Source organism: Heloderma suspectum, chromosome 2 (genome assembly GCF_057233095.1).
Source record: "Heloderma suspectum isolate Gila_16-S chromosome 2, 16-S_ref, whole genome shotgun sequence".
Lineage (NCBI taxonomy): Eukaryota > Metazoa > Chordata > Lepidosauria > Squamata > Helodermatidae > Heloderma > Heloderma suspectum.
In genome coordinates, this window is record NC_139459.1 from 70,545,319 (window position 1) to 70,568,424 (window position 23,106).

The 23,106-nt window shown below is 43.8% G+C and overlaps 1 long non-coding RNA gene across 1 annotated transcript in view; it reads left to right on the plus strand.

Annotated features, from left to right (window-relative positions):
• Positions 1 to 1,006: 1,006 nt before the first annotated feature.
• Positions 1,007 to 23,106, plus strand: part of LOC146352329 (uncharacterized) — a 62,757-nt gene continuing 40,657 nt past the window's right edge. Inside the window, exons 1-2 of the long non-coding RNA XR_014787681.1 lie at positions 1,007 to 1,186; positions 7,413 to 7,479. This is a non-coding gene — a long non-coding RNA (uncharacterized LOC146352329). The remainder of the gene's footprint in view (positions 1,187 to 7,412; positions 7,480 to 23,106) is intronic.

Consider the following 23,106-nt stretch of genomic DNA (forward strand, 5'->3'; position numbering starts at 1 on the left):
ACCCTTCCACTGGCAGAATGACAGTGCTAGATCCAAGCCACCATTTTTAGTATATTGTTGTATATTTTTAATTCGTATGTTTTAAATTTGTTATCTTGTGTTTTTACGTTTTCTAAGCTAGAATGTTATTGTCAAGGCATACATCCACCAAAATAAATATGTTTTCTTGTCTTGATATAGGAGGCTCAAGTACTGATTGGTATAATTAGCATTGTATCAAGAAATTGTTGTATTCTAACAGCACAATCCTAAACATGTCTACTCAGATGTTTCAATAGGACGTACTTCTAGGTAAGCGGATACAGGATCGCAGCCTAAGAGCACAAAAAATAAGATCCATCCTAACTTTCCTCATCTATATCCCCTTTCCTATCTCATCTTTCCTCATAGACTTTCCTCATCTATGATTGTTCCAGGCCCAGAGGACTAAAAGGAGTGATACACATCTTAAGATACAGCCATACAATGAAAGCAAGAGTAAACGTGCGCTAGCATTTGGGTGTTTCAGAAGCCAGATGCACAGAACTCTGTGAGACCCAGATGTAGATGGAGCTTCAGGTTAAAAAGAAATATACAAACAATTCTACAAAAAGCTATCAAGAATCTAGTGGAACATGAATTCGAGGACAGTTACTCCCTACCCTTATCTTAACAAGTCTGGGCATTCAGCCAAAATGCTATCTTGAAGGAAAGAAGAAGAAAGAAATGTCATTTTAAAAAGAGGTTTGAAAAAAGGGGGGATTTATAAATGAATAATTAAAATGAGTTAAGAATAAACTGTTGTTTAATATAAGTAAATAATAGATAATTTTCTTAAATACTTTTTCTCCCCTTATATTCTGGGAAAGACTAGTGGTGTCAAGAGAAAGATGCAGACTTTGGATCCAAAGTCCACCCCTTACTTCTGGTTCAAATCTGGCCTTGTGCCAAAGTAGCTTCTAAGAATTATCAGACTTCCCAGTTCAAATCTGGCCTTGCATGTAAAAATGACTACTGGAATAGTCCCAGATTAATAAAATACAATACTGGAGCCGTGCTGTCACCTTGGCATAATATCCAGAACAACAAATTTTGTTCTAGAGAAATAATTAGATTCAAAAAGCAGTATAACTTCCTCAGGTTTTAGGGAAAGTAGCTTCCACCCAACTCTGCTGCGCCAGAGGAAAGCTCTACTGACAGGCTGTGGGTAAGATCTTTTTGTATTGGCATTAGACAATATATTTGAACTCTAACTAGCAGATTTTCTATTAGAGTATCTTGCATGTCTTAAAATTGCTTATTCTGAGTATGTTGTATCTACTTTTCTTAACAGAGAATAGTCAGTTATAACTTAACTACATGAGTTGAGCCTTCTTCTATTTATTGTGTATCCAATACTAACTTTGATTAGTAGGCATCCTATAGCCGCTGGGAAAGATTGAAGGCAAAACGAGAAGGGGATGGCAGAGGATGAGATGGCTAGGTAGCATCACTGATGCAATGAATATGGACTTGAGCACACTCCGGGAGAGAGCGGAGGACAGGAAGGCCTGGCATGCTATGGTCCATGGGGTCACGAAGAGTCGGACACGACTGAACGACTGAACAACAACAACATCCTATATCCTCCTCTCTAGTGAGATATTGCAACACCTGTGTAGCAGAGGTGGCCAAGTCCCCAGTACAGCCACAGGGACAAAGGAAGTAGTGAGACTGTCACATGGTAAACATGCCCAGTTCCTTCTTCTCTTCCACTGTATCTTGCATTCTAAACACTTCATCACTTTGTCTGACTCCACCCAAAGGCATCTTAATTTGTGGCAACCCAAACTGAACATGATTGCCCAACAGAGACCCTAAGCAGTATTGAATGGAATGGTGGCATTATCTACTCCCCATTACACGCATGCCATTTTTGTGCTAATTTATCCCCAAATGGCATGTGTCTTTTTTGCAACACCATTAAACAATTCAGGGCACAACTGTCGCATCTATTTTTCAAAGAAAGATAATAGGCAGAGAAATGTGTATGTAGGTATACAAAAATGTTATATATTAGAAGAGTGAGGACTGGTAATAAAGGTATACAGTTCTTGGTGGCTAGGTCCCTAATTTCAATCCAACTCAGAAAAGGATGGACCACATTTTTCACTCCAAATCGTCTGGGAAGTCTATTGCAAAACACCCACACCTTTGTTTGGAAATCTCAACAGACAGGTTAAAGATGGACAGAGCATGGATCATAGAGATTCCCCTGGGGATGCTGTCAGTCAACAAAAAATGACTGTTAGGCAGTGTCAACTGCTTCTACAAGTGACTTGACTTCTCTACAGAAATAGAACGTATCAATCTAGCATCTTTCACTAGCAGAGAATTTGATTTACAGCCTATCTGTAGATAAATTCCACTGATTCCACTGTTACAGCTATATGGGAGTTTATTTTTCATTTTTTATGGTTTCTAAACTGTATGCCGGGGAAGGTTTGGGTTCCTCAGAAGCTTGTTGGGGTCCTTAGTGAGAAGATTAGTAATGGCAGACAAAGCTTGTGTCTGCCACTGCTGACATTCTCCTTCAACGTCCAGCCACAGGAACATGCTGAACTTTTCTGAAGCGCTCTTGGTTCAGGCAGGGTGACTCTCGGACCCAATAGGACTGGCAGTACCCCATGTGAACCTGAGAATATGCCCCATAATTGTTTGCATAGGGGGGTTATGTTTGAAAATCACTGTATCATTTACTATGGTCTTTCTGTAACCAGTATGGTTAAATTTTGTTTGTTTGTTTGTTTGTTTGTTTGATTCCTTAGCCGCCCATCTGGCTGGCTACCTGGCCACTCTAGGTAGCATACAGTACAAATAACAACACGAAATGTTCATACTCAACTGAACAAAACAACATTGTTCTAAAAAAAATCCTAGCCCACCCCAAATGCCTGCCTGAGCAGCCAGGTTTTCAAAGCCCGGCAGAAGCTCATCAAAGATGGGGCATGGTGGAGGTCACTAGGGAGGGAATTCAACAGAGTGGGGGCCACCACAAAAAAGGCCCTCTCCCTAGTCCTCACCAGCCTAGCTGTCCTGGCTGATGGGACAGACAGAAGGCCTTTCGTGGCTGATCTCCTTGAGCAGCATCCTTGGTGTTGTTGGAAGCGCTCCTTAAGATAGACTGGACAGGAACCATATAGGGTTTTAAAGGTCAATGCCAACACCTTGAATTGGGCCCAGAAAACAACTGGTAACCAGTGCAACTCCTTCAGCACTGGAGTGATGTGGTCTTGCTGATGGCTGCCTTTAATCAGGTAGGCCACCGTGTTCTTCACCAGCTGCAACTTCCGAACTGTCTTCAAGGGTAACCCCACAGAGAGCACATTACAGTAGTCTAGGCAAGAGGAGACCGGGGCATGAACTGCTGATGGGAGCAGGTGGCTAGGGAGATAGAGGCGCAGCTGCCGTATCAGATGGAGTTGGTACAGCGCTGCCCAGCTCACGGCTGACACCTGATCCTTCATGGACAGTTGGGAGTCTAAAATGACTCCCAGACTGGGGATCTGGTCCTTCATGGGCAGCTGCACCCCACTCAACACCAGGTCAACATTCCCCAAACTCCCCTTGTCTCCCACAAAAAGTACTTCAGTTTTTGTCAGGGTTCTGTTTCAGCTTAGTCCTTTCCATCCAGCCACACACCGACTCCAGACACTTAGGAAAGGGTTTCTACAGCCAACCTTGGTAAGGATTTAAATGAGAGGAAGAGTTGCATTGATCTGCATATTGGTGACACTGCACTCCAAACCTCCTGATGATAGCCCCCAGCAGCTTCGCATAGATGTTAAATAACATCGGGGAGAGATGTTATTTAAAACCCCACAAGCCAAGGGTCTGAAGTCTCCTCCCCGAGAGCTACCCTCTGGTACCTGTCAGAGAGGAAGGACCGGAACCACTGTCATACAGTGTCCCCTAGGCCCAACCCCCCCAGGCTGTCCAGGAGGATTCCGTGGTCAGCGGTATCAAAAGTCACTGAGAGAGCAAGGAGAACAAGGAAGGAGCATTTGCCCCTATCCAGAGCCCTCTCCATAGCATCCACCAAGGTGACCAAGGCCGTTTCTGTCCCATGCCCAGGCCTGAAGCCTGGCTGAAATGGATCCACATAATCGGCTTCTTCCAAGTGTGCCTGCAACTGTAACGTCACCACTCACTCAATCATCTTGCCCCAAAATGGCAGAGTCGAGACTGGGTGAAAGTTGTTCAAGTCTTAGGGATCCAAGGAGGGCTTCTTTAACAGTGGTCTTATCACTGCCTCCTTGAGGACTGATGGCATCACTCCCTCCTCAAGGGAGGCGTTCACCACCGCCTTGATCCCTTCCCTAAATCTCTCCCTGCAGCTCATAATGAGCCAAGATGGGCAAGGATCGAGTAAGCGGGTGGTCAGCCTTACAGGTGAAAGCACCTTGCCCACTTCCTCAGAAGGAAGAAGCTGGAACCGATCCCACACAGCCAGTCTGCTGCTGGCCGCCCCTTATTCAGTGCACGGAATAGTACTCCTGATCCAGTCGATTTTATCCACAAAGTGCTTTGCAAACTCATCACAGGAGGCCTTAGAAGGCTCCACTGGTTCTGGAACAACTGGACTAACCAGGTTCCGGACCACTTGGAACAGCCTCCTGGGACAGCACTCTGCAGACACGATAGAGGCAGCAAAAAAATTCTTTTTTGCTGCTCCTATTGCCATGTGGTAGGCTGAAGCTATAGCTCTAACCCATGTCCGATGGTCTTCGGAGTGAGATTTCTGCCACCAGCATGCTAGTCATCTCACCTCCTGCTTCAGAGCTCGCAACCATGGGGTGAACCATGGTGCAGTCTGAGCTCTGTTCATGGGGAGAGGGTGTCTCAGAGTCACCCGGTCTAATACCCCAGTGATTGCAGCATTCCAGCCATCCATCAGGGTCTCAGCCAAGCGGCCATTTGCATGCTCCAAAGAATCCCCAAGCCCAGTTAGGAATCCATTTGGATCCATAAGACGCCTGGGGCAGACCACCTTAATGACTCCCCCACCCCTGTGGAGGGGTTGTGGAACCAAGAAGTCCAACCCCCACCAGGTAGTGATCTTACCATGACAAGGGTGGTGGTGGTGGATATACCCCTGATTTCAAGATCACTCCCCACGTCTCCGGAAACAAACACAAGGTCTAATGCATGACTGGCTACATGGGTGGGTCCAGTTGGAATAGGGTGCAGCTCCAAGGAAGTCATGTTCTCCATGAAGTCCCAAGGCACCCCCACGAGGATGGCCTCCAAATGTAAACTGAAGTCCCCCAACACCAACAAGCTAGGGGACTGCACACGCACATCAGAGACCACCTCAAGCACCTCGGTGAGGGAGTCTGTCATGCAGTGGGATGGGTGGTACATGAGCAGAATCCCCAGACTGCTCTTTGGGCCCAACCTCCAGGACATGCAATCAGCAAACCCTGTTTGCCTGCTGTTAGCCATGTCACAGCTTAAGGCCAGCATGAGTGGGAGGGTGCTCCCTCTTCACTCTTCTGTTTGTTTCAATCACTTGAGCAGGATGAGCATTGATTGGTGAGGAGTCCATTTTGCTTGGCCACCTAGGGTTTTGTTTCATTGGGTGTCATTTAGCTGAGCTGAGGTAAGTTTGTGCTCAGTCAGTACCTCAACTGATTCTGCTTTAAGGGATTTTTCTTTTTAGAGAGATAGGCAAGAGTTATATCCATTAAGTGGCCATGGCATAATACCAAAGCCTACAGGCTCGATTTGTTGTTCATGAAAATCGTAAGCAAGGTTAAAAAAAAAAAAAAATGCCCGCAGTCTCATTTTGAAGGTGTCAGGGCTGAGCCCTTGGCAACTGTCAGAAGGGAGCTTAGGGATGGCACCAGGAGCTAGAAATTGTGCCAGGAGGTCAGAACTGAAGGCCAGGTCAAGAATCGGGGCTGAAGCACACAGAGAAACATGGATTCCAGCATCCTGGCTCACATGGAGAGCCTCCACAGAAATGGAAGCTCTCTTGTTCAGACAACTGCATGAGTACAGGGTGACAGAAATGTGCAAGGAGGGGGCAGGGCTAGCGTGTTCCCTCTCCTCACGTACTTCCTATGTAGACTGAACACTGGAACATAGCTACAGCCGAGCCAAGAAGACTATTGTTGCTCAGGTGAAGTTCCAGCCCAAAGAGGATTTTTTTTCTAATCCTTCCTGGCTAGCTTTACATTAAAGAAAAAATCCACAGTCCTACTATTGTGGAGCCTTTCCATGTTTACAAGGGGCTCCCAGATGGCAACGACAGGATTGCTGAGAGGGGAAGTTTTTAGTTTTCAAGGGTCCATAGAACATAATGAAATAGTGCTATCTAGTGGCTATTTTAATAGTGCAACAATCCAACGTATTTTAATTGTTGTTGTTGTTCAGTCGTTCAGTCGTGTCCGACTCTTCGTGACCCCATGGACCATAGCATGCCAGGCCTTCCTGTCCTGCGCTCTCTCCCGGAGCGTGCTCAAGAACGTATTTTAATACTTCATTATTTATGGATTTGTTTAACATGGAATAACCAGGAAATACCTCTGGGTGTGCCCTGGAGGTTGACAACATCATGAAAAGGACCTGCAAACTTCTGTGAGTGAGCAATCTCAATAGCAGGATAAAAGTTCCGTGTGAAGAAGCCCCCTATCTAGGAGTGCCCAATAGCCAGTCTAGGTGGTGGAGCCAGTCCAGAGCCCGAGAACATTTCCAGGAAGATGCTCCAAACTGTAGTTCTCTCAGCACAATACATGGGGCAGCTGTATAGATAGCCAAATATTCCAGGTTCAGAGGCTCATGACAGAAGGATAACCAAAGATTGTGACAGGATCAGATAAATTCCCCAGCTTGCTACATTGTTCTTTGGGTAGTGTATGTAATCCATCAGACAATGCGTACTTGGAGATTTATTACAGAACCTCACTATTCTGTTCAGCAGCCAGGTTTTGTAACAAAACGTATTTATAGTCCCCAGAGCACTGTCTGGAGAAGAGAGTTGGCTTTCCCCTACCAATGACATGAGAATACCAAGAAAAGTTCATTTCACACTAGAGTGTCTGCAGTAGAACCATATTTCTTATTTTTCCCCTCTTTTTTTGTTTGCTTAATCCAAAATAATAATTTTAATCTTGTGTTCATGTATGGCAAATGATGTGCACTATTATTCAACCACCACTTCATAATACACACATGAAGGTAATATACAACATTTTCTACTTCCGATTCCATGCTGGGGAAGCCACACCAGGGTTAATGACAGAGCACAATACTCTGGTTTATATTATATTAGAAATAGGAGGCACAAATAAGAGAGGATTGCAGCAGAAATAAGCAAGCATATGGACAGGATATTTTAGTGAGAGAGAAATGAAGCCAAATTCAATTAACTTTATTTTAATTTTCTTTAGCTCTGTGTCTTATGCATAGCCCAGGAAGTGGAATGTACCAATCTCACCAGCAGCAGCATCAAGAAAGGTATAAAATCTTCCCAAGCTGGCGGAATTGAATACAGCCAGTACTCCATTTAATCTTCCCCTCCTGCAACATCCTTCCAAATAAGACTCTTAACTCCTCTGATGCTTTGACAAGGACTAATAAATGAACAAGAAACATGCAATTCAGTAAAGCACTTAAAATGTGAATATTTGTGGCAGAAAGAGAAGTTCACTCAGCAGAGAATTGTGAAGCACTGGGGGGTACTTTTTTGTATTAACAAAAAGAAGCACTCTGCCTCTCCTGAATAAAAATATTTGCTTTATTGGAAAGCTTCTCAGTTCATTGTTATACCATTTGATGATATCCCCCTGCTGAATGATATGGGACTATTATTAGAAAGCTTAGAGGGTAGGGGATTTAACTGAGTTCCTAAGCAAAAAGGTCTGTTTCTGTTTTATGAGATAGTTATCTTGTGGATGCATAATTATAAATACTATTGGTGTCTTCTTAAATTTTCACACATAGAGTACTAATTTACACTTCTACTGCACCTTCCTTCTGAGAATCTCAAGATACTGTGCATATATTAATAAACAATATCCAATTGTAAACTCATGTATTTAACCCCATTTTACAAAATTGGAAACCAAGTACAGAAATGTAAAGTTTATTCTGAACTATGTTTTCTCTATAGAGTCTAGTAATCCTGACTCTTACTGTCAAGTCGAGATTAAGAGGCATTTATGTATGGACTACTCATAGCTAAGATAAATTTAGCAAACGACTTACATTTTCTCTCTCTTTTTTTGAGCTAGCCAGAACCCATTCTGCAAATTGGAAGCCAAACCAAAGGGCGGGAAATGTTGCCTCTTCCTCCTACTAAGTGCCACAGATAGACGTAGGTAGGTTTGGGTGAGAGACGACACTTGAAAGGGAAGCATACTCTGGCCTCTGCCTTCGAGGCAGTGCCCCTGCCTTGCAGGAACAACATTGCAGCAAGGGGGAACTGGCCTGGCCCTGTCCATGAGACAGAGAAGGAGCTGCTGTTTCAGGCATGCTTTCCTCTTCCCACCCTGTTCCTTTTTCCTTTTGTATCATGTCTATTGAATGGTGAGCCTATTGTCCAGGACTGTCTTATCTTTTCATCTCTGAAAATTTTAGGTCCTTTATCATCAGCAGCAACATTCAAAAAAGATATCTGTGTGAAGGGGCTTGCATAACTCAGTGAAGCCATAAGCTATGCCGTGCAGGGCCACCCAAGATGGACAGGTCATGGCAGAGAGTTCTGACAAAATGTGGTCCACTGGAGAAGGAAATGGCAACCCACTCCAGTATTCTTGCCATGAAAACCTCATGGAACACAAGGCTAAAAGATATGATGCCGGAAGATGAGCCCCTCAGGTCAGAAGGTGTCCAATATACTACTGGGGAAGAGCAGAGGGTATTTCCAAGTAGTGCCAGAAAGAGTGAAGCGGCTGGGCCAAAGCCGAAAGGACACTCAGCTGTGTGATGTGTCTGGTGGTGAAAAGAAAATCCGATGCTGTAAAGAACAATATTGTTTAGGAACCTGGAATGTCAGATCAATGAATCAAGGTAAGCTGGAGGTGGTCAAACATGAGATGGCAAGATTGAACATTGACATCTTGGGAATCAGCGAACTAAAATGGACAGGCATGGGCGAATTTAATTCAGGTGACCATCATATCTACTATTGTGGGCAAGAATCCCTTAGAAGAAATGGAGCAGCACTCATAGTCAACAAAAGGGTGGGAAAAGCAATACTGGGGTACAATCTTAAAAATGATAGAATGATCTCAGTACGAATCCAAGGCAAACCATTCAACATCACAGTAATTCAAGTCTATGCCCCAACCACTGATGCCAAAGAAGCTGAGGTTGATTGGTTCTATGAAGACCTACAACACCTTCTAGAACTAACACCAAAAAAAGATGTCCTCTTCATCATAGGGGACTGGAATGCTAAAGTAGGAAGTCAAGAAATCACCGGGATAACAGGCAGGCATGGCCTTGGTGTACAAAATGAAGCAGGACAAAAGCTAATAGAGTTTTGCCAAGAGAACACGCTGATCATAGCAAACACTCTTTTCCAACAGCACAAGAGACAACTCTACACATGGACATCACCAGATGGTCAATATCGAAATCAGATTGATTATGTCCTTTGCAGCCAAAGATGGAGAAGCTCTGTACAGTCAGTAAAAACAAGACCTGGAGCTGACTGTGGCTCAGATCATGAGCTTCTTGTTGCAAAATTCCAGCTTAAATTGAAGAACGTAGGGAAAAACACTAAACCATTCAGGTATGACCTAAATCATATCCCTTATGAATATACAGTGGAGGTGACGAATAGATTTCAGGGATTAGACCTGATAGACAGAGTGCCTGAGGAACTATGGACGGAGGTCCATAACATTGTTCAGGAGGCAGCAACGAAATCCATCCCAAAGAAAAAGAAATGCAAGAAAGCCAAGTGGCTGTCTGATGAGGCTTTACAATTAGCTGAGGAAAGAAGGGAAGCGAAAAGCAAGGGAGAAAGGGGAAGATATATCCAACTGAATGCAGATTTCCAGAGAATAGCATGGAGAGACAAGAAGGCCTTCTTAAATGAACAATGCAAAGAAATCGAGGAAAACAACAGAATGGGAAAGACTAGAGATCTCTTCAAGAAAATTGGAGACCTCAAGGGAACGTTTTGTGCAAAGACGGGCATGATAAAGGACCAAGAAGGCAGGGACCTAACAAAAGCAGATGAGATTAAGAAGAGGTGGAAGGAATACACAGAAGAACTATACAGGAAAGATCTGAATGTCTCTGATAGCCATGATAGTGTGGTCACTAAACTTGAGCCGGACATCCTTGAGAGTGAAGTCAAGTGGGCCTTAGGAAGCATTAGTAACAACAAAGCTAGCGGAGATGACAGTATTCCAGCTGAGCTATTTAAAATCCTAAAAGATGATGTTGTTAAAGTGCTGCATTCAATATGCTAACAAATTTGGAACACTCAACAATGGCCACAAGACTGGAAAAGGTCAGTTTACATTCCAATTCCAAAGAAGGGCAATGCCAAAGAGTGTTCAAACTACCGCACAATTGCGCTCATTTCACATGCCAGCAAGGTGATGCTCAAAATCATACAAGCTAGGCTTCAGCAGTATGCAAACCGAGAACTACCGGAAGTACAAGCTGGGTTTCGAAGAGGCAGAGGAACTAGAGATCTTATCGCCAACATTTGCTGGATCATGGAGAAAGCAAGAGAATTCCAGAAAAACGTCTATTTCTGCTTCATTGACTACGCTAAAGCCTTTGATTGTGTGGATCACAACAAACTGTGGCAAATTCTTAAAGTGATGGGAGTACCAGACCATCTTACCTGTCCCCTGAGAAACCTGTACGAGGGTCAAGAAGCAACAGTAAGTACCAGACATGGAACAACCGAGTGGTTCAAAATTGGGAAAGGAGTACGACAAGGCTGCATATTGTCACCCTGCTTATTTAACTTATATGCAGAGTACATCATGAGAAATGCCGGGTTGGATGAATCAGAGGTCGGAATTAAGATTGCTGGGAGAATTATCAACAATCTCCAATATGCAGACGATACCACCCTAATGGCAGAAAGCGAAGAGGATCTAAAGAGCCTCTTGTTGAGGGTGAAAGAGGAGAGTGCAAAAGCTGGTTTGAAACACAACATTAAAAAAACTAAGATCATGGCATCTGGCCCTATCACTTCCTGGCATCTAGAAGGGGAAGAAATGGAAGCAGTGACAGATTTTACTTTCTTGGGCTCCAAGATCACGGCAGACGGTGACTGTAGCCATGAAATTAAAAGATGCTTGCTCCTTGGGAGGAAAGCTATGGCAAACCCAGACAGCATAGTAAGAAGCAGAGACATCACCTTGCCGACAAAGGTCCGTCTAATCAAAGCTATGGTTTTCCCAGTAGTAATGTATGGCTGTGAGAGCTGGACTATAAGGAAGGCTGAGTGCCGAAGAATTGATGCTTTCGAACTGTGGTGCTGGAGAAGACTCTTACGAGTCCCCTGGACTTCAAGGAGGTCAAATCAGTCAATCCTAAAGGAAATCTGGGAGAGAGAGCGCAGGACAGGAAGGCCTGGCGTGCTATGGTCCATGGGGTCATGAAGAATCGGACACGACTGAATGACTGAACAACAACAAATCTCATTCTTACCCCAGAATGTATTTATTATTTATATTTGTTTGTCACCTCATAAAATACATTCTTCGGGCAATGAACAACAATTATCTTTGTAGATAGATTCAATGTACATGTTTAAGGGCGCAGTCCTATGAGTTGTGCCCTCAATGGTCGTAAGCCCCTGAACTTGGAGGCTTATGAGCATCCCATGCAGGGCAGGAGGAGTGGCGGAGGTGATCCGCTCTGCATTTTTGCTAGACAGGATTTTTTGCCCGTCTACCTGGGGCATCTTGGAGGGGGAGGGAAGGCGGCTGGAGAGGCCTCAGGCTAGCTTGTATCTTGACCTCTCCAGTCTCCTCCCATCCCTGCCCACCGAAATGCTCCCTGTTTCCTCTCTCTGAGGCCATGTTCCTGACCTTGGAGAGGTAGCTGCATGCTTCTTTCCGCACCGATGGGAAGCAGGGAGGGGGGTCAGAGCTCTGATACTCAGCTCCGAGGTCAGAGCACTGTCCCTGACATCGGAGCTGGGAATCCATAATATCCCATGGCCCCTCAGACACTGTCTAGGGGCACAGGATTGCTCTCTAAAGAGATTAAAACGTAACATACAATAATGTGACTAAATTCCACACTAAAATCCAACACCTTCACAGAGGATAAAGCAAACACCAAGCCCAGTCAAATAACCTGATCACATTAAAAAAAATAAAAAAGCTAAAACAATCTTATGTGGGCCAAAACCAAGCAACTGCTATGAAAACAGAGATTATTAATATTAATATCAATCTAAAGATAATAGAAGTAATGTTTAAAAGCTTTAAGAAGGCCTGGGAAAACAAGCAGCCTGGTGTTGGAATGGCATTAACGTAGGCACCATCATTAACTTTGTTCTGTTCAGTTTCCATGGCAATTTGTGAATTTAGTTTTTAAAAGTCCATGCAAAAATGTGTACACATTTTTGTGTGCATTTCTGCTAATACATATTTTTGTGCAGTTTTTAAAATCTATTTATTCCCTCCCCCCATTCCATATAGTGATTTTGTACGTGCATTTCCTTAATATGCACATTTTGTGCTCACTTTTTCCTAATACACAGTTTTTGTGTGCATTTTTAATTGACAAACTTGATAGCAACATTTGGAAATGTGCAGATTTCAGAGTGCAATTGCATTCCAGTTCATGTATAAACTCAGGAAGTGTGAATCTGGTACGTTTGCATCAAAATCCAAGCCGAATGAAATGCTCATCCATCCCTACTTTGAATGGGGTCCAGAAACAAATCAGAAGCCAGTGAAGCCAAGGAAGGAGTTTTCATGCCAGCAGTAGTAGATCCCAGCAGTGTGGAGCGCTGGCACAAAGACTTTCCATGCAGTTAGAGCAATTGACAAGTTGAATGGATTTCAAACTTGCTGCTGTCGCAAAGCGGTGTTTCCAGCAGCCTCTATGTGGTTACAGTAATATTTCATTGTCTGAAAAAATGAGTAACATCCAAGTTTTCTGGAAGTGTCACCAGAATATTTTTTCCCCCTAATTAAAAGACCCAAAGAAGGTAGCATTAACCTTATTAGCAGACTAGCAAGTTTAACATAAGGGGTTGGATCTAGATTTAATCATGCCACCCAGTCTTTTGAACAGAGGGGAAGAGAGAAGGGATTGTTCGTACATCTGCATGCTTGCTGTATATATTGTTGTTAGACCTAGAATTATTGTCTTTTGGTGGGGAGATGTGTTTCTAAAAGGTACAGAGAGAGGGAGGGATACAAGAAGCAGCCCTTGGAACAGTAGAGGGTAGAGGGAGATATGGGGGGCAGCTGAGTCATTATGGGGTTGGGGAACACAACAGGGTGTTAGTTGCTCCCAGCTGAGTAGTATTGGTGAAGTCCCCCTGGGTTGAAGACACTGCTGCTGAATGCTAGGTTGGTGAATGGGAAAACAAAAGTCATCCAGTAACTGAACCTAGATGAGTGTGCTGACTTGGCCTGTATCACAGAGACCTGGTTGGATGGGACTGAGGGAGTAAATCTCTCCCAGCTTTGCCCACCTAGGTTCTCCATGTTGTATCAGGCAAGACCTGGATGGGGGGAGGCAGTGTTGCAGTGGTCTGTCATGATTTATCCCCCAATCCAAGTGCCCCATCCTGTAATCTTCTAGTTTCAAGTGTGTGTATCTGAAGGTGGGCTACTGGTCTGTATCTGGGCAGAGTTCAAAGTGCTGGTTATGACCTATAAAGCCAGATACGGTGTGGACCAGGCTACCTGAAAGACTGCCTTCTCCCATACAAGCCTGCCCAGTTCTTAAGATCTTTGGGAGAGGCCCTTCTTTTGAAACCACTGCCGTCAGAGGTGGCTTGGTAGCTACGTGAAAGAGAGCCTTCTCAGTGGCCGCTCCCTGGCTGCAGAACGCCCTGCCAAAGGAGGCTAGGTTCGCTCCCTTCCTGTTGTCCTTCTGCCGGCAGGCAAAGATCACTTTATTCAAGTGGGTCTTTGGTGTGTAAGCGGATCTGTTGAGCTGGATGCTGTTTTTGTTCTGTTATTGTTGTGTTTTTAATTGTGTTTTAATGTATTTGCTTATTAGTGTTTTATCCAGTTTTATGAGTGATTGTAAGCCACCTTGAGTGCCATTTTTGGTAGAAAGGTATGGTACAAATCAAATAAATAAACGCTTAGAGGAGAACCATTGAAATCAGTGGGACTGAAGTTAATTATGACTACCTTACATTCTACTGATTTCAATGGATCTACTTTAAGCATTACTAAATCCATTTATAACCCAAGGAACTAGTGCCCATACCGCTGTACTCACCATTATGAATTACTTACATAGCATTTTTAGGCTGAAAACTCAAGCACACTTTCCTGGATGTAAACTTCGCTGAACATGGTGGAACTTCCTTCTGAATAAATGTGCTTAGGATCAAACTACACGTTATGTTAATTACGTAGCATCCCGGTGATACTCTTGTGTTTTGCTTTTGAAAGTAAGTGTGGGGCCCCTCAATCTGGATTAGAACCACCACAGATGGGGAAATGAGATTTAAAACCTCCCCCCACCCCAGCCACTTCCTTCCTGAAATGTTCTGTCATGCACAGGGGTTGTGTGTTTGTAGGGGGGGGGCTCCATTGAACCCCTGGACACATGTGTGTGGGGGGGAGTGTTGCAGAAAGTCCAAATAGTTGCAGATAGGCCAAAATTGTATGATGGATTTTAATCAACTACTTGATTTTGACCCATGTACATTCAATGTTATGCATACAGACCATATTCGAATGGAAGTCTGCCCATGTCAAGAGATGGAACTGGCATGTTGAGTGGGAGGGGAGGCCCTGTGTGCTCTTAATCTCTACTCAGTGGGCTGGATTGGAGAAGAATAGTCCTGACCGCTCTTCAGTTTAGCTTTGGGCTTGGAGTGCTGCAAAACAGCATTTTCTCTTGTTTCGAAGAGACCTTTGACATCAGAATTGAATTGAAATCATGGCAAAGCTTTGTACTACTCCTTTGCACAGAATTAATTTCAATTAGATTTTTTTATGGTGATCAAGATTCTAGCAGATATTTAGCACCATGATGTACTTCTTGCTTTTACAGTTTCTCCAGCCCAGCCCACCAACTCCCAACCTTACTCAGAGTACAAGTACTGTAAAGGATTTCCATATTCATACTTACTATTTTATGATATCTCATTAATGGCTTTTTACAGCTAAGATGTTTGCTTAACCTTCTTCCCACATGCTGTTAAATCCATGCTGTTTTAATAGCTGCAAGTCCACAATATCAGATCACTCCTTAGGAGTATTTATATGTATAGTAAGATTATCTAATTTGCCAACAGATGAGGTTACAGTGCCTAGTTAAGTCACTCATTTTGATGTGTATTTCTTCTAGAATTATTCCCAGGAGGTAGATCTCCTTTGCCCCAATCAGATCCTGCTTTTTCTTCCTGCAAGCTTTTCCACCCTCCTCTACCACTGATGTTTGGGGTTTAAAAGAGATTAATTAATGTTTCTCTTTACAATACAGCTAATGACAGAATGGCAGCTTTAAAAATGGTGTCTAAAACCATATTACAAGTAATAACAGGCTAAAATAAGCATTAAAATACAGGGCTGTGTAGTGGTCTTGAGTTTTAATTTGAGGGAAGAGTAATGAATGTCATATTGTGTATAGCAGGGCTTGAAAGAGGACAGATTGGGATTTATCGGTTGACTTCTGGGTGATTTGCAGTTGATCACCAAGGATTTCTGTCTCCTAATGGTTTAATAGTGAAAACAAATAGCCTCCCCCCCCCCCACATTAGGCTGCTAAAATCAAGAAAGATTGGAGAAAAACAAGGTTAGACTTGTGAGTGAAAGGATCTGTGTGTGAGCGTGAGCTCTGGTACTGAAACAAACTGCTGGGCTGAGCATGTGCTCAGAGGCACCTCCTTCCTCCTGCCTATGCCCACCTTTGTGAGCCTGGCTCTAGGTGGTAGACCTCAGGGTTCTAGTGAAAAACAAAGTAGATCTCACAAGCCTAACCTCCGCCCACCCCCATTGTATAGTTACTTTGCATGAATGGGGGCGAGGCACAATTTGGGTCCGGGTGCTAGTGTAGGATTACACAAGCAGTTCAGCAAAGGTGTACAGCTTTGTAATTTGGAGGTCTGTAATTTGGCATCTTCTGCATATTGTATAAATGGCAACCAAATCATAAAACATCTGTTTATTTCCCTGAGTCTTTAAAGGCTCTAACCTAATACGTGGCCTTTGCTTGGCAAGGATAGCTAATACTTTATTGAGCCCTTGTCTTATGGAGGGCTCCTGTTGCGATATCCATTTTGATAATGAACATAGGTTTTGTACAGAAGGGGCCGTAGGTCAGTGGTGAGCTCCTGATTTGCATGAAGTCGTCCCCAGGTTCAATCCCTGGCATCTCCCCGTAGCGCAGAAAAAATTCTTGTCTAGAACCCTGGAGAACCACTGCCAGTCAGTGTAGACAATAGTGGGCTAGAAGGACCAATGGGCTGATGGTATACAGCAACTTCCAATGTTCTCAGAGACCAACACGCTGTACAGCACTTCTCAGTGTAGGTATCCTGGGTCACAGTTATTTGATTTGACTACTTAGGGCAAGTTTAAGATTACAAGTTATTTGGCTACTAGTGATTTTCCTATCCCATATATATCCAGGTAGGACTGGGAAAGACCCCTGCCTGAAACCCTGGAAGTGCCAGTCAGCATTGACAATACTGGGTTAGATGGTCCAATGGGCTGACTCAGTAGAAGGCAGCTTCGTATGTTCCTATAGCGATGGATCATTTTTTCCAAAATGTTTATGCTGTGGGAGAGCCTACGACATGCAATGCAGTGCCTTCACACTGCCACTCCTTCCAAACTGTGGGCTGGTGCTTTTTACTGCATTTTGCAAGTCTCACATACCAGCACATAAATACTTTGCATTGGCAAGCCATTCTCAAATGCATGTGCATATGGACGTTGAAAGCTGAGATTGCAATATGCATTTCTCATCTTCCTTCTTCCTCTGTTTTCAAGGTCTGCCTGCTACAGATGCTATGCACGCACAACGCACTTCAGACTTGGCAAGTTTGGGATTATTTTTGTTTCCGGGTAACATATCATAGTTGCTGCCTGACACTTTGTTTTGTTGAGATTATCATCCAAGATGATCAGTTGATGTTTCATCAATGGGGCTAATGTCATGAGAAGGTCTTCTGATGGTTTGGAAGCTCAAGCATTTGAAATATATTACCCATCAAAGCTTGGAGACATTGATAATCCTGCACCTGGGGGGAAAGATCAGAGAAACAGGGCAAAACATTCATTTTGACCAAAAAAAATCATTTTGCCCTCTCCAGCCAATAGCAGATTTGGGGGAGGAATTATTAGCACTGGGAGTGTTGTAAAGGGTTATGCCCCATCACATGCTATGGCCCTGATCCAAAGTGAGAATCCCTGAGGGTTCTTTTAGAAGAAAAAAAATGGCATTGGGAGATCAATTCCAGGCTGTCCCATGCAACATCTAGTTAGGCTCTGAGATGTCTTGTTCTAGTTTTCTTATAATGCCAGTGGTGAATTAGATCAGTTCCCCATTCCACAGATCCTTAATCACACAGTGGGAGACTGTACACATTCAGCTGTGTGGTGAATTCTGCCTCCTTGCCAGCCAAAGAGGTGGCCGCCAGTGAACTGGATGCCTAGAAAGTAAAGTATGTTTAGAAAAGGGCCCCTGAATTCAAAACATTTGAGAAGCACTGATTTGAGGCCTTTATTGCATTGCTAAAAGAAACAGAAGATGTGAAGGAGGCCTGTTTAGAGAGCTTTGCGCATTTTCAATTCTTTTTGAAAGATCATGGAGATTTAAAGCTGTCATGCAGCGCAAGAGCAAAAGAAAAAAAGAAAGAAAGGAAAAATATTAATAAGGGTAAACCAAGGACTTGAGTGATAGAAACCAGTCCAAATGTGCATAATTAGATAGTCTCTGCCTTGTAACACTGAAGCTGTAAATAAACCCAGTGGGGGCACTGCCAGAAGGCTGAAGTGTTTACAAGACTCCAGATTTTTTCACCAAGTTCATCATTCCTGTTGCCACAACTATTGCTGTTATTGCTAGATGTGTTCATTAAAGCCAGAAAATAATTTGTTTCTGGATCTTTTTTGCTATCGCAGACAGTTCCTGAGAGGGGAGTGGGTGTGGAGCAACATGATTTTAATGCCAGTTTATTACACACTGTTTGACTGCCAAGTCAGAAGAGTTCTGAAGGGTATATTTATAAATTGCTAATGGTATCTCTACTGAGCTGCGAATGGCCACTTCTCAAAGCCATATTGAAGCATTTAGCAACAAGCATAATTCATGAGAAAGGAAATACATGAGGTAAGTGAAACTCTTCACTTCTTGCTGGAACTGTTTGGCCTTTCGGCTTCCAGGCAAAGAGTCTGTTTCGGGTATGTTAAGAGCAAAAGGTTGGATCCAGACTATGTCTGCTTAGAGCAGACCCACTGAAATCAATTATACTTGATTTGGTTGTGGATCACATATATGAGCCACAACCAACCAGGTGCTCCTGAGAGTTCCAATTGAATTGAGGGTGTGTGGCCTGAGTACTCCCAACAGCTGTGTGGGCAGAAAGTTTCAGTCTGTTTTCCACTGCCCAGCTGAGCACAGCAGCGCAGAGCAGAGCAGAGGAAGCTGCTCCAGCTGGTCTAGGGACTACAGAAGCAAGCAAGCTCCCAGAGAGAGAGAGCAATCAGAGCAGGCAAATGGGGAGAAAACAGGGGGAGAAAACAGGAGTTGGCCAGGGGAGTTCGGCAGGGGAGGTCAAGGGGGAGACCCCCTAACGTGTGTGTTTTTTCATTTCTTTTTCATTTTTAAAAATTTCTTTTTCTTGTAACACACACTTCTATACCAGTGGGCCAGTGTTTTTAACCTCCAGTGAGTAGAGGACCAGGCACAGGCTACTCTAGAACTATCAGAAAGCTAGACACAAAAAGGGAATAGAGGCTATGGAAGGACAGGACTCTCCAGTGGTGGTGACCTGCAATGTTTGTGCCATGTTTGTTTTCTTGCCTAAGAACAACATGGCCTACATGTGCAACAAGTGCAAGTTGATCACACTGTTGGAAGAAAAAATACAAGGACTGGAGTGGTGAGTGTCAACCCTCTAGGGAATAAGAGAACATGAAGAGTTCTTGGACAGAATGTGGAACTACAGCAGCAAAGTGAAGAACAGAAGCTAGAAGAGCAACAGCAAGCTGAGGCAAAGAGGAAACTACTGAGGTGAGGAAAAATGAAGTAGAGCATACTCCTTGGAAACAGATGACAGTTAGGAGAATAAGAACTAGAAGCCACTCTATACCAGTGGAAGCAGTGGAGCTATGAAACTGTTTCCAGGTACCTGAGGATGAGACAGCCTGCAGAGAAAGAATTACAAGGGAACCTGTGTGAGAGTGAGCAAGAGGCTGAAGGTCAGACAAGCAGAGGCGATGAAACCCAGGCCTACAACTACAAGAAGAGAAGAGCAGTAGTAGTGGGAGACTCCTTGCTGTGTGGGATCAAAACCCAAGTATGTCGCGAAGACCCGTGGACTTGCCAGATATGCTGTCTCCCAGGGGGATGTATTAGAGACATGACTGAAGGGTTGCCTACACTCATAAAGCCCACTGACAGGTATCCCTTTCTTCTCATCCATGTGGGAACAAATGATACCACCAAGCGGAGCTACAAAGAAATCACATCAGACTTTGAAGCTTTGGGAAGGAAACTCAAGAACTTTGGGGCCCAGATAGTTTTCTCATCCATCCTTCCAGTAGTTAGAAGAGGGACAGAAAGGGAAAGAAAAATACTCCAGGTGAATGACTGGCTACGAAGGTGGTGCCACTGTGAGAGATTTGGATTCTGGGACCATGGGCTATACTTCCTGGAAGATGGACTGTTGGCAAGGGATGGGTTGCACCTCACAAGGGCTCAGAAGAATGTGTTTGGCCACAGCATGAAGAACTTCATCAGGAGGGCTTTAAACTGAATCCTATGGGGGGGAGACATAAAGTTGGGGGTAACAATGGACAAAGGCTCATGCACCACAACGGAAGGACTAATAGTGCCCAATAATAGTCTTCAAAAACATGTAGGAAGAAAGCCAGACTATAAAGCACGTGGTCTTCAATGTCTATACACTAATGCCCAGAGTATGGGAAACAAACAGAACGAACTTGAACTCTTAATACAGGGGGGAAATTATGACCTGATAAGTGCAAACTGAAAATTGGTGGGATGACTCCCATGACTGGAATACCGCAATTGAAGGATATAACTTGTTCAAAAAGAACAGGAGGAACAGAAAGGAAGGTGAAGTTGCACTATATGTTAATAATACCTATATCTGCACAGAAATACAGGAGGATAAGTTTGGTAGCCCCATCGACAGCATCTGGGTTAAAATAAATGGAGCAAAGAATAAAAGGAACATGGTGGTCTGAGTCTACTACCAGCCACCCAATCAAGGAGAGGACGAGGATGAAACTTTTGAAAAGCAAATAGCCAATGTTTCAAGGAAGCATGATGTAGTAGTAATGGGGGACTTCAATTTCCCCAATATTTGTTGGAACACAAATTCTGCAAAACATGGCCCCTCCAAGAGATTCCTGACTGGTGTTGCTAATAATTTCCTCCTACAGAAAGTAGAGGAAGGAACTAGAGGATCCAGATTTAGAGCACAATTTAGTTAGGATTCTACACAAGCAATTTATTGCATGCTCATGACAGGCTATTCACGGACGTTTGTGGGTCCTTTACATGATGTTGTCTACCTCCAGGACATCTCCGGTGCTTTCCTCCTTTATCCCAGTTTCAAAAAGATCAAAGATAAAGCAACAAGGGATATTAATCCATTCTATCTGCTGTGTGTAATGACGGCAAAGCACTATTATCACAGCACCATCTAGTGGCTGTAAAATGAAACGTATAGAAACATATAGAATTTGCTCAGGAAGGGCTTCTCTCAATACAAACCATGTGTCCATCTGTGTAAAGGAGCCAGTTGTAATCCTGCAAAGAATCTGGAAGCAGAAAGCCCTGGTAAGAATGTGGGATTTCAGCCTTGTGTGATGAACCTCTTAGGCATGTATGACTGGGCTGGCAGAAGCAGATAACCCTGTCCCTTTGTTCCCATGGCAGCCCCTCCAGCCCCCTGAAAATGCTACATAGAGAGTCATGGGACCCTGCTGAATGAGAGGAGCTGTGGTGCGAGGGGGCTCACCAAAATTGGGAAGGGCACTTTCCACGAGCAGAGTGGAAAGAAGATCCTGAAGCCAGCCCTTTCTGTGGGAGCTAGGCCATAGGGGAGGTATTGTCTATGAGTACTGGCTTCCCTTTAGCCATGATTTATCATAAGGGGACTTGAAAGTCTTATTTAGCGCCACCATTAAGCTTTTCTTAGACTGGATTTGGATGCTACAAAGCAGTATCACCAGGTACTTTTTGTGGTCCCTTCTGCCATTGATAGATAGTGCTTGTTTGTAACAACACCCCAAGAGGGAACTTGTGTAGAATGATAATCTAATAATATTTTACGCCTTCTGGGGGTGGAGGTAGCTGTGTTAATCTGTTACAATAAAGAGTCTTGGAGCACCTGAAAGACCAACACATTTATTATGGCATAACCTTTCATGAACTAAACTCGTAGGAATATAAGAAGCTACCCATTTGTCAGACTTATCTCCTGTGTTGTTCCCATACTCTGTAATACACTCCCTGTGGAGTTTCGACTGATCCCCACTCGCTCTGCATTCAGGAAGGGAGTCAAGACATATCTTTTTAACTTGGCTTTTTAAATCATTGTTATGGTTTTTAGTGTTTTTCTAAATTCATAGAATCATAGTAGGGTTGGAAGGGGCCTATAAGACCATCAAGTGCAACCCCCTGCTCAGTGCAGGAATCTAAGACAAAGCATCCCTGACAGATGGCTTTCCAGCTTCATCTTGAATGCCTCCAGTGTGGGAGAGCCCACCACCTCCCTAGGTAATTGGTTCCATTGTCATATTTGCTTTAACAGTTAGGAAGTTTTTCCTGATGTCCAGCCGGAATCTGGCTTCCTATCACTTGAGCCCATTATTCCGTGTCCTGAGCTCTGGGATGATCGAGAAGAGATCCTGGCCTTCCTCTCTGTGACAACCTTTCAAGTACTTCAACAGTGCTATCATATCTCCCCTCAGTCTACTCTTCTCAAGGCTAAACATGCCCAGTTCTTTCAGCCTCTCCTCACAGGGCTTTTTTTTCAGTCCCCTGATCATCTTCGTTGCCCTCCTCTGAACCCTCTCCAGTTTGTCTGCATCCTTCTTAAAGTGTGGTGCCCAGAACTGGACACGGACCTTAGGGATGTTCAGCCAGAATCTAAAGTCTTGTAACTTCAGCTTATTATTCCATGTCCTGCACTCTGGGATGATCAAGAAGAGATCCTGGCCTTCCTCTCTGTGACAACCTTTTAAGTCCTTGAAGAGCACTATCATATCTCCCCTCAGTCTTCTCAAGGCTAATCATGCCCAGTTCTTTCAGTCTCTTTTCATAGGGCTTTGTTTCCAGTCCCCTGATCATCTTCATTGCCCTTCTCTGAACCCTCTCCAGTTTGTCTGCATCCTTCTTAAAGTGTGGTGCCCAGAACTGGACACAGTACTCCAAATGAGGCCTAACCAGTGCTGAGTAGAGGGGAACTAGTACTTCACGTGATTTGGAAGCTATACTTCTCTTAATGCAGCCCAAAAGAGCATTTGCCTTTTTTGCAGCCACATCACATTGTTGGCTCGTATTCAGCTTGCGACCCACAACAATTCCAAGATCCTTCTCACTTGTAGTATTGTTGAGCCAAGTATCACCCATTCTTAATATGTTTTTATTTGATTGTGGTTTTTATGTTCTGAACTTTTTGTAATCCCTTGGTTGGCCCCAGAAAGGTGGTACAGAAATACAATAAGTAAATTATACCTTATTCCAGGTGAGACA